The following is a 12,736-nucleotide window of genomic DNA, read 5'->3' as shown; positions in this document are numbered from 1 at the left end:
TTGCCCATGTTTAACCGAGAGCCATGAGACTTCATGGGGTCCAGAGTTGATGTTGAGGACTCCCTGAGCAACTCCCTCCTGACTGTATACCACTGTGCCGCCACCTCTGCTGGGTCTGTCTTGCCGGTGAGACAGGATGTACTCAGGAATGGTAATCGTGCTGTCTGGGACATTGTCTGTAAGGTATGATTCTGTGAATATGACTATGTCAGGCTGTTGCTTAACTAGTCTGTGAGTCAGCTCTCCCAACTTTGGCACAAGCCCCAGATGTTAGTAAGGAGGACTTTACAGGGTTATCAATTCTGGGTTTGGCGTTGTCGTTTCTGGTAAATGCTGGGTGGTCCGTCCGATTTTATCCCTTTTTTGTGTTTTCGTAGCAGTGGAAGTGGATTGGCCATGATAAATTGCCCTTAGTGTCCAAAATTGCCCTTAGTGTTGGGTGGGGTTACTGGGTTATGGGGATAGGGTGGCGGTGTTGACCTTGGGTAGGGTGCTCTTTCCAGGAGCCGGTGCAGACTCGATGGGCCGAATGGCCTCCTTCTGCACTGTAAATTCTATGATAATCTATGAATACAACTGAGTGGCTTACTAGGCCATTTCAAGGGTATTTAAGAGTCAACCACATGAAAAAAAAATGAAATGAAAATCGCTTATTGTCACAAGTAGGCTTCAATGAAGTTACTGTGAAAAGCCCCTAGTCGCCACATTCCGGCGCCTGTTCGGGAAGGCTGGTACGGGAATTGAACCGTGCTGCTGGCCTGCCTTGGTCTGCTTTAAAAGCCAGCTCTTTAGCTAAACCAGCCCCATATTGCTGAGGGTCTGGAGTCACATGTAGACCAAACCAGGTAAGGATGACAGATTTCCTTCCCTGAAGGACATTAGTGAACCAGATGGGGTTTTACAACAATCGACAATGGTTTCATGGCCATCATCAGACTTTTAATTCCAGATATTTTTTATTGAGTTTGAATCCCACCATCTGCTCTGCTGTGATGGGATTCAAACCTGGGCACCCAGATCATTACCCTGGGTCTCTGGATTACTAGTCCAGTGACAAAATCACGATGACGCCCCTTCCTTTGATCTCCTTTTCCCCAAGAGCTACATCTAGCTCATTCTAGAAAACAAATAATGTTGAGGCCACAACTACTTTCTGTGATAGCAAATTCCACAGGCTTATCACTCTCTAGGTAAAGAAATTCCTCCTCATTTCAGTCCTAAATGGTCGAACCCAGATGCGTGGAGAGATCAGTTCAATTCATAAGAGGGTCATTCAGGAGTCTGGTAACAGAGGGGAAGAAACTGTTTTTGAATCTTGTTTAGTGAAAGGGAGGAACTGACGTATATTAGTATTAGTAGAGAAATGGTATTGGGGCAATTGATGTGATGGAAGGCTGATACATCCCCAGAGCCTTATATTCTAAATCTAATAGTACTTAAGGAATTGGCTTTAGAAATAGTGGCTGCATTGTTGGTCATCGTCCAAGATTCTATAGATTCTGGAACAGTTCCGACAGATTGGACGGTAGCTAATGTAATCCCACTATTTGAAAAGGGAGGTAGAGAGAAAACAGGGAAATATAGTACGTCTGATGTCGGTAGTGGGTAAAATTCTAAAATCCATTATCAAGGATTTTATACCAGAGTACTTGAAACTCAGTGGTATGATCGGACAGAATCAGTATGGATTTATAAAAGGAAAATCATGCTTGACAAATCTACTGGAATCCTTTGAGGCTATAATAAGTAGAGTTGATGAAGGGGAGTCAGTGGATGTGGTTTATTTGGCTTTCTGAAGGCTTTCAACAAAATCTCACATAAGAGATTAGTGTGTAAAATTAAAGCACATGGGATCAGGGATACTGTATTTAAATGAATAGAAAGCTGGTTGGCCGACAGGAAACAAAGTCAGAATAAATGGGTCCTTTTCCAAATGGCAGGCTAGTGGGGTACCACTGGGATTGTTGCTGGGACCCCAGCTATTCACAATATATAATAATGAGTTAGATGAGAGAATAAATGTAATATCTCCAAATTTGCAGATGACACAAACATTGGGTGGGAGGGTGAGCTGTGAGGAGGATGCAGAGATCCTTCAGTGTGATTTGGACAAGCTGAGTGAGTGGGCAAATGCATGGCAGATGCAGTATAATTTGGAGAAATGCGAGATTATCCACTTTGGTAGCAAAAAGAAGAAGGCAGATCATTATCTGGCCATAAGGCAGAGGAGGGGAATGTACAACGAGACCTGGGAGACCTCATACACCAGTCGCTGAAGGTAAGCATGCAGGTACAGCAGGCAGTAAAGAAAGCAAATGGTATGTTGGCCTTCATAGCGAGAGGATCCGAGTACAGAAGCAGCGATATCTTGCTGCAATTATCAGAGCCTTGGTGAAGCCATATCTGGAATATTGTGTGCAGTTTTGGTCTCTTTACCTGAGGAAGGATTTTTTTGCAATGGAGGGAAAGCAGTGAAGATTTATCAGACTGATACCTGGGATGGCAGGGATGAAGTATCAGGATTTTATTCGCTGGAGTTCAGAAGAATGAGATGGGATCTCATGGATACCTATAAAAGTCTAACAGGGCTAGAGAGGGTAGATGCTAGAAGGATGTTTCTGATAGCGCAGTGTCCAGAACGAGGGATCACAGACTGAGAATACTGGGTGTACCATTTAGGACTGAGATTAGGAGAATTTTATTCACTCAAAGAGTGGTGAGCTTGTGACGGCTGCAAACGAGACCACCCTGGAGTAGAAACACCTATCTATTCCCCTTACAATTGAATCACCTGGAACTATTGCATTCCCACACTTTTTACTCCTCCCTTGTGCAACAGAGACAACCATGGTGCAACAAATGTGGCTGCTGCAGCTTTCCCTGAGAGGCCATTCCCCTCAACAGTATCCAAAATGCTATCTCTGTTTTACAGAGGAATGACCACAGGAAACTCCTGCAATGCCTAGTTCTCTTGTTACACCTGGTGGTCACCCGTTCCCTTCCTGCCACTGGAGTTCTATTCTGTGATGTGACTACATCTCTGTAGGTGATATCCACGACACTCTCCGCCTCATGATGCTCCACAGTGCCACCACCACTCTAGTTCCATAACCTGGACTTCCAGGAGCTGCAGCTGGAGACACTTCCTGCACACATGCTAGCCCCAGGCACTGGAAATATTCCCAGCTTTCCGCACAGAGCAGGAAGAGCACACCATGCTTTGAGCTCTGCTGCCATGATGTACTCCAATAAATTAAACCTTTTGGAAGATGCTTAATATCAGAAAATATCAATTACTCGAGGGTCCTTCTTCCCTCCTCATTGTTACAGAATATAGCCCTTATAAACGATGAACCACAATACAAGACCTTAAGAATTATAAGCGATACAAGTAGTGTATCTTACTGACCGTACTCACGGTACTCAAAGGATCACCTCGCTCCCTTCTCACCAAACATCCTCAGTCACCAAACTCCAACTTAAGCACTCTACTGCAGCCCAAAGCAGCAGTCCAGTGCAGGCACAAGAACCACTAACTCTCTGCTTTGGACAAGTATGTTGTAGAAATGCTTCCACATAATAGCTAAATTTTACTTACTTTATTTTCTGTGGTTGACCAACATAATTTGATTTTGAAGAGTGTTTGATTTTAATGGTCCTTTAATGCTTCTTGAGAGAGATTGGATTGGATTGGATTGGATTGGATTTGTTTATTGTCACGTGTACCGAGGTACAGTGAAAAGTATTTTTCTGCGAGCAGCTCAACAGATCATTAAGTACATGAGAAGAAAAGGGAATAAAAGAAAATACATAATAGGGCAACACAAGGTATACAATGAAACTACATAAGCACTGGCATCGGATGAAGCGTACAGGGGTGTAGTGTTAATGAGGTCAGTCCATAAGAGGGTCGTTTAGGAGTCTGGTAACAGCGGGGAAGAAGCTGTTTTTGAGTCTGTTCGTGCGTGTTCTCGGACTTCTGTATCTCCTGCCCGATGGAAGAAGTTGGAAGAGTGAGTAAGCCAGGTGGGAGGGATTTTTGATTATGCTGCCCGCTTTCCCCAGGCAGCGGGAGGTGTAGATGGAGTCAATGGATGGGAGGCAGGTTCGTGTGATGGACTGGGCGGTGTTCACGACTCTCTGAAGTTTCTTGCGGTCCTGGGCCGAGCAGTTGCCATACCAGGCTGTGATGCAGCCAGATAGGATGCTTTCTATGGTGCATCTGCAAAAGTTGGTAAGGGTCAATGTGGACATGCCGAATTTCCTTAGTTTCCTGAGGAAGTATAGACGCTGTTGTGCTTTCTTGGTGGTAGCATCGACGTGGGTGGACCAGGACAGATTTTTGGAGATGTGCACCCCTCGGAATTTGAAACTGCTAACCATCTCCACCTCAGCCCCGTTGATGCTGACAGGGGTGTGTACAGTACTTTGCTTCCTGAAGTCAATTATCAGCTCTTTAGTTTTGCTGGCATTGAGGGAGAGATTGTTGTCTCTACACCACTCCAGTAGGTTCTCTATCTCCCTCCTGTATTCGGACTCATCGTTATTCGAGATCCGGCCCACTATGGTCGTATCGTCAGCAAACTTGTAGATGGAGTTGGAACCAAATTTTGCCACGCAGTCGTGTGTGCACAGGGAGTAGAGTAGGGGGCTAAGTACGCAGCCTTGTGGGGCGTCGGTGTTGAGGACTATTGTGGAGGAGGTGTTGTTGTTCATTCTTACTGATTATGGTCTGTTGGTCAGAAAATCGAGGATCCAGTTGCAGAGTGGGGAGCCAAGTCCTAGGTTTTGGAGCTTAGATATGAGCTTGGCTGGGATGATGGTGTTGAAGGCGGAGCTGTAGTCAATAAATAGGAGTCGAATGTAGGAGTCCTTGTTTTCGAGATGCTCTAGGGATGAGTGTAGGGCCAGGGAAATGGTGTCTGATGTGGACCGGTTGCAGCGGTATGCGAATTGCAGTGGATCAAGGCGTTCTGGGAGTAAGGAGGTGATGCGCTTCATGATCAACCTCTCGAAGCACTTCATTACAACTGAAGTCAGGGCCACTGGTCGGTAGTCATTGAGGCACGTTGCCTGGTTCTTCTTTGGTACCGGTATGATGGTGGTCTTCTTGAAGCAGGTGGGGACCTCGGAGTGGAGTAGGGACAGGTTAAAGATGTCCGTGAATACCTCTGCCAGCTGGTCCGCGCAGGCTCTGAGTGCACGACCAGGGATTCCGTCTGGGCCCGTCGCCTTCCGAGGGTTCACTTTCAGGAAGGCCAATCTGACTTCGGAAGCTGTGATGGTGGGTATGGGTGAATTATGGGCTGCTGGAGCACTCGCCAGCGGATTGTTGGTTACCTGCCCAAACCGAGCATAGAATGCATTAAGTTCATCGGGGAGGGGTGCGCTGCTGCCAGAGATGTATAATTTTACACTGTCACCTTGGGGACGACTGGAACAATGGGCGTCATTCTCCGACCCCCCGTTGGCCGCCGTGAATCCCGCCCCCGCCGGTTGCCGAAGTCTCCGAAGGGAGAAAAGTCGGCGGGGCGTTAATGGCGCCGCTGCCGCGGAGAATGTCACGGGTCTGCGCAAGGCAGCCGATTTTCGGCCTGCCGATATTCTCCCTTCTGGATGGGCTGAAGTCCCGTCGACGTGATGACCGTTCACGTCGACGTAAATTAAACCTCCTTTTCATCGGCGTGACCCGGTGCTCCAGGTTCACGCCGACCAGCGTGGAGGTGAGTGACGGCCTGGGGGGTTGGCTCTGGGCAGGCGATGGCGTGGCCGCAGTCTGAATGCGTGAGGAGAGGTGTGTCTCGGGTTGTGTGTGTGTGTGTGCGGCGGGGGAGGGGGGGTGGTTAGAGTAGGCTGGGCTCCGGGGGAGTGCTGGGAGGGGGTCCGTGCCGGGGAGGAAATTGGGGGTGTCCGTGCCGGGGTGGAGGTTGGGGGGGGGGGGTCCGTGCCGGGGTAGAGGTTGGGGGGGTGTCCGTGTCGGGGAGGGGGATGGGGGTGTCCGTGCCGGGGTGGAGGTTGGGGGAGGGTCTGTGCCGGGGAGGGGGATGGGGGGGGTCCGTTCCGGGGTGGACGTTGGGGGGGGGGGTCCGTGCCGGGGAGGAGGTTGGGGAGGGGGTCCGTGCCGGGGAGGGGGATGGGGGTGTCCGTGCCGGGGTGGAGGTTGGGGGGGGGGTCCGTGCCGGGGAGGGGGATGGGGGTGTCCGTGCCGGGGTGGAAGTTGGGGGGGGGGTCCGTGCCGGGGAGGGGGATGGGGGTGTCCGTGCCGGGGTGGAGGTTGGGGGGGGGTCCGTGCCGGGGTGGAGGTTGGGGGGGGTCCGTGCGGGGAGGGGGATGGGGGTGTCCGTGACGGGGAGGGGGATGGGGGGGGTGTCCGTGCCGGGGTGGAGGTTGGGGGGGGGTCCGTGCCGGGGTGGAGGTTGGGGGGGGGTCCGTGCCGGGGAGGGTGATGGGGGTGTCCGTGCCGGGGTGGAGTTGGGGGGGGGGTCCGTGCCTGGGAGGGGGATGGGGGTGTCCGTGCCGGGGTGGACGTTGGGGGGGGGTCCGTGCCGGGGTGGAGGTTGGGGGGGGTCCGTGCCGGGGAGGGGGATGGGGGTGTCCGTGCCGGGGAGGGGATGGGGGTGTCCGTGCCGGGGTGGAGGTTGGGAGGGGGGTCCGTGCCGGGGAGGGGGATGGGGGGGGGTGTCCGTGCCGGGGAGGGGGATGGGGGTGTCCGTGCCGGGGTGGAGGTTGGTGGGGGGTCCGTGCTAAGGAGGGGGATGGGGGTGTCCGTGCCGGGGTGGAGGTTGGGAGGGGGGTCCGTGTCGGGGAGGGAGATGGGTGGGGGGTGTCCGTGCCGGGGTGGAGTTTGGGGGGGGGGTTCCGTGCCGGGGTGGAGGTTGGGGGGGGGGGTCCGTGCCGGGGAGGGGGATGGGGATGTCCGTGCCGGAGTGGAGGTTGGGGGGTGGGTCCGTGCCGGGGAGGGGGATGGGGGTGTCCGTGCCGGGGTGGAGGTTGGGGGGGGGGTCCGTGCCGGGGAGGGGGAATGGGGCTGTCCGTGCCGGGGTGGAGGTTGGGTGGGGTCCGTGCCGGGGAGGGGGATGGGGGTGTCCGTGCCGGGGTGGAGGTTGGGGGGGGGTCCATGCCGGGGTGGAGGTTGGGGGGGGGTCCGTGTCGGGGTGGAGGTTGGGGGGGGTCTGATCCGGGAGGGGGATGGGGGTGTCCGTGCCGGGGTGGAGGTTGGTGGGGGGGTCCGTGCCGGGGTGGAGGTTTTGGGGGGGGGGGGTCCGTGCCGGGGTGGAGGTTTGGGGGGGGGGGGTCCGTGCCGGGGTGGAGGTTGGGGGGGGTCCGTGCCGGGGAGGGGGATGGGGGGGGTCCGTCCCGGGGAGGAGGATGGGGGTGTCCGTGCCGGGGTGGAGATTGGGGGGGGTGTCCGTGCCGGGGTGGAGGTTGGGGGCGGGTCCGTGCCGGGGTGGAGGTTGGGGGGGGGTCCATGCCGGGGTGGAGGTTGGGGGGGGGGGTCCGTGTCGGGGTGGAGGTTGGGGGGGGTCCGATCCGGGAGGGGGATGGGGGTGTCCGTGCCGGGGTGGAGGTTGGGGGGGGGGGGGGTCCGTGCCGGGGTGGAGGTTTGGGGGGGGGGGGTCCGTGCCGGGGTGGAGGTTTGGGGGGGGGGTCCGTGCCGGGGTGGAGGTTGGGGGGGGTCCGTGCCGGGGAGGGGGATGGGGGGGGTCCGTCCCGGGGAGGAGGATGGGGGTGTCCGTGCCGGGGTGGAGGTTGGGGGGGGGTGTCCGTGCCGGGGTGGAGGTTGGGGGGGGGGGTCCCTGCTGGGGAGGGGGATGGGAGGGCAAGTGAGTTGGTCCACCTGGCCAGGTGCCAGCCTCCAACAGTTGGACCCATGCGGTCCATGCCACCTGGCTGGGGGGAGGAGGGGATATGGGCAATGATGACATGTCGTCGTTCCCCTCCCCCCACCAGGCCGTCATGTTTTCAGATCATCCAGCGATGTTGGCCGCCGTGGCGGCAGCCGCTCATGTCTTTGTTGCCCTGGATGAGGAGGAGGAGGAGGAGGAGGAGCGTGCCAGAGAGGCGGCGCAGGCTGCTGCAGAGGGGCAGGCGGCAGCCGCCCAGGCTGGAGGGACACCCAACCGGACGTCCCGACCGACAGGACGAGGAGGGGGAGGAGGACGTCGCGGCCCCACGGCAACGGAGGCACCCGAGGGCGCCCCGTGTGTACCGGCCCAGGCAGTCATACCAGGACCTCACGGACCGGGAATGCAGGAGGAGACTCCGGATGAGCCGGGAAACCGTGGCACACATCTGCCACCTGCTGGCACACCTGTCACCGCGTGGCACTGGCGGGGGACACCCTCTCCCCGTGTCTGTCAAGGTTACGGTGGCCCTGAACTTTTATGCAATCGGGTCATTCCAGGCACCGAGTGGGGACCTGTCCGGCATATCGCAGACATCGGTGCACCGGTGCATCCGGGCAGTGACAGATGCCCTATATGCCATGGCGCACCGCTACATCCGCTTCCCCGTGGACCGGGCCAGCCAAGATGTCCGGGCCGTGGGCTTCTCTGCCGTGGCCGGGTTCCCCATGGTCCAGGGCGCGATCGATGGGATGCACGTCGCCGTGCGGCCACCTGCAGATAACAGGGCCGTGTTCACTAATAGGAAGGGGTCCTATTCGATGAACATACAGGTGGTCTGCGACCACCGCATGATGATCCTGCACGTCTGCGCCCGTCACCCAGGCAGTGTACACGACTCATTCGTGTTGTCGCGGTCATCCATCCCCGGCATGTACGAGGGACGCCATCCCCAGCTGAGGGGCTGGTTGCTGGGCGACAGGGGCTACCCATTGCGATCGTGGCTGATGACGCCTGTACGGAGGCCACGCAATGAGGCAGAGAACCGCTACAATGATGCCCATGTAGCGACAAGGGGAGTGATAGAGAGGTGCTTTGGCGTGCTGAAGATGCGTTTCAGGTGCCTGGACCTCTCTGGGGGCGCCCTCCAGTATCGGTCAGATAGGGTCGGCCGCATCATTGTGGTGTGCTGCGTCCTGCACAACATAGCACAACAGAGGGGCGATGTGCCACAGGCAGAGGAGGGCGGAGTGGAGGAGCAGCAGTCCTCCCCAGATGAGGGGGATGAGGGTAATGGTCAGGGCAGACGGGGTAGACACAGGCGGGTGGCACATGGCCACTGGCGCCGATGCCCTCAGCGATGGCCTGCAGAGACTGGGCCATGGCCTGCTGAGACTGGGCCATGGCCTGCAGAGACTGGGCCATGGCCTGCTGAGACTGGGCTATGGCGTTGAGCGCCTCTGCCATCTGGCGCTGGCACTGGCTCATGGCCTCCTGTGAGAGAGCAGCCATTTCCTGGGCCACAGACGCCGCCTGCACGGAAAGCCCCAGGCCTCGCAAACCGTTCCCCATGTCTGACACCGTCGCACCCATTGCCTCCACCGCGGACGCCACCCGTGCGGTGTCGGCCTGGGTGGCACGCATGACCGGCACGACTCCCAGCTCCTGGACGCGGGTGGACTCCTCCACCTGCGACCACAGCCGCCGCAAGCCGCCCGTCACCCTCTTCGCTTGTCTCCGGGTCGGTGGTTGCATCGGATCTATGTGTGGGTGTGGTAACTCCAGGAACCCGGGATCCATCTGGGCGGCAGATGTTCGCTTGGGCTGGGCTGCCCTCCGACCGCCCGGCCCCTCTGCTGCTCCTACCTCCACCTGCTGTACCGGGACGGCTGTGTTGTGCGCACCAGTGAGTGTACCAGACGCCTCATCACTAAAGTGCCCAACCGAGGTGAGTGTTTCTGCGATGGTGGAGGGTGTTGGTGACAGCAGTGGCGTTGTGTCGTGCTCTTCGTCCCACTCTGAGTCCATGGCACTTTGGGGTGGGGGTTCGTCTCCACCCATCCACTCTGAGTCACTGTCCGGTATTTCGTCTTCCTGGGTAGTGGTGTCCCGGGTAGTGGTGTCCCGGGTAGTGGTGTCCTGGGTAGTGGTGTCCTGGGTCGTGGTGTCCTGGGTAGTGGTGTCCTGGGTAGTGGTGTCCTGGCTCGGATGTGACGGGGGCCTGTGGCTGCCCCCCTCATCGCTGGGTGGTCGCTCCCGCACGTGACGGGGGTGTCGTCTCCCTGTTGCTCCAGGTCTCTCCGTCTCCCGTGGTGTGCGAGGGGCATCCTGCGGGCGTCGCATGCTGGAGGGTGCGGGTCTCTCCGTCTCCCGTGGTCTCCGAGGGGCATCCTGCGGGCGTCGCATGCCGGAGGGTGCGGGTCTCTCCGTCTCCCGTGGCCTCCGAAGGGCATCCTGCGGGCGTCGCATGCCGGAGGGTCCGGGTCTCTCCGTCTCCCGTGGCCTCCGAGGGGCATCCTGCGGGCGTCGCATGCCGGAGGGTCCGGGTCTCTCCATCTCCCGTGGCCTCCAAGGGGCATCCTGCGGGCGGTCTGCATCTGCGTGGATGGGTGCCTGGACGTTTGGTCCTGCGATACACAATGAAGCATGCATGGTTAGACATCAGGCAGTGATCAGGTGATACGGGGAGGGGGATATAGGGGAGGGGGGATATGGGGACGGGCTGTCGGTGGCTCACTTGCTACTACGCCCCCGACCTCTGCATCAGCAACCTCCCGGTCCTCAGGTCCACCAGCCAGTTCCAGGGCCCTTTCCTGGTGTTCGCTCAGTGGCCTCTCATCAGCGGGGCCTCCTCCAGTCCTCACATGCTCCCTATTGTTGTGTGCACGCTTCTCCTGTGGGGGGGGGGGCGGTGGCAGGGGTAAAAGGCAACACTGTTAGGCAGGTATATGAATGCACGCCATCGGTTGCGCGTGCAATGCAGAGGCTAAGGTTAGGGCTGGATTCACTTGGGGATATGGGGGAGGGGGGATATGGGGGAGGGGGGATATGGGGGAGAGGTTATATGGGGGAGGGGGGATATGGGGAGGGAGGATATGGGGGAGGGGGGATATGGGGAGGGGGGATATGGGGGAGGGGGGATATGGGGGAGGGGGGATATGGGGGAGGGGGGATATGGGTGAGGGGGAAATGGGGGAGGGGGGATATGGGGGAGGGGGGATATGGGGGAGGGGGGATATGGGGGAGGGGGGATATGGGGGAGGGGGATATGGGGGAGGCGGGATATGGGGGAGGGGGGATATGGGGGAGGGGGGATATGGGGAGGGGGGAGATGGGGGAGGGGGGATATGGGGGAGGGGGGATATGGGGGAGGGGGGATATGGGGGAGGGGGGGATATGGGGGAGGGGGGATATGGGGGTGGGGGATATGGGGGAGGGGGGATATGGGGGAGGGGGGGATATGGGGTGGCTCACCCTGCCTGCTCTGACGAGGTCGTTCACCTTCTTGTGGCACTGGGTGCCTGTCCGTGGTGTCAGGGCCACAGCGGTGACAGCCTCTGCCACTTCCCTCCACAGACGCCGGCTGTGGCGTGGGGCAACTCTGCGGCCGTGCCCGGGATACAGGGCGTCCCTCCTCTGCTCCACCGCGTCCAGGAGCGCCTCCACATCGCGTGACTCGAACCTCGGGGCTGAGCGGCGGCCAGCCATCCAGTCGGGTGTTGCGGTCGGGTGTTGCGGTCGGGTGTTCCGGTCGGGTGGGGGGGAGCAGCGCGGCCTTATGAGCCGTCATGCCATGCGGCGCGTATGACGCTGCAGGGCGTGAACCGCTGCGCAAGCGCGGATCCCGTTACGTCGCTGCTAGCCCATTTCGGGCCGGAGACTATCGACCCATTTTTCCGACGTGACGCAGGTCGGATTTGCGCCGTTTTTTGCGCCGATCGGGGGACTTTCCGCCGATAACGGAGAATTTCGCCCCTCATCTTCCTTTGTGACCAATGGTTAATGGTTATTAGCCATTTGCGCTGGTGTAAAGGCTTTAATTTGTGTCATTGATTTTTGGCTGAATGCTGCATGGGTGCGATTTGTGCACAGTCATCTGTGTAACTTACTTGATATCAACTAGCACAATTGCCTTGACTGTACAATGTTGAGCTACGAAGTTAATGAACTTCTCCATTCTCTCCAAATAATGATTTATGGCAGCATTTGTGAAACACGGTTAGCATGATTAATAGATACAGAGCAATAGTTAATGACCATATCATAATAGACTTTCAGTACTGGATAGTAAAATAAGATTCAGACGGTGGTTTGTAAAATCTGGGAAGCAAAGTCATGTGATTGGAAATAATGTAAATTGTGGATCCTACATTATACATACATCTATATATATGTATGCACACACATGGGCCCATTCTCTGCTTTATGCATAGAAGGATAACATTTCACCCTGAAGGTAGCTATTATATTGCTCTGTGGAATTTAGTAAACAGCTGGCATAAAGAAAATAAAGTAGACTTCCGTTACCTTTGTCCACCACGGCAAATCTTCAGGGATGAATTCTCTGTCGCTTTTACATTGCCTGAGATTTCCCGTGTTTCTTTGAGAGGAAAGTGTGGAACTGCACCTGCGCCTTCAGTTTCCAGACTAATAAGCCCAGAAAAAGTATAACTAACCCGTGCCTCATTTTTCTATGAAAATGAGGCATGGGTTCGCTACCTCCACTCTGCAGTACTGAGTGAAGCAAAAACGACGTGCATTTCTATAATGCTCTTAGGAAAAGCATAATAAGTCCATAATAGAAAAAGGCATGTCACAAAAGTGCAATCAGACAAAAAAAACACTAGCTAATGAAAGAGAGATTTGGAGGTGTGACTAAAAGCTTGGTCAAG

This window comes from Scyliorhinus torazame, chromosome 4, assembly GCF_047496885.1.
Source record: "Scyliorhinus torazame isolate Kashiwa2021f chromosome 4, sScyTor2.1, whole genome shotgun sequence".
NCBI lineage: Eukaryota > Metazoa > Chordata > Chondrichthyes > Carcharhiniformes > Scyliorhinidae > Scyliorhinus > Scyliorhinus torazame.
The sequence above is the reverse complement of the archived record's forward strand: the minus strand, read 5'-3'. Positions refer to the sequence as shown.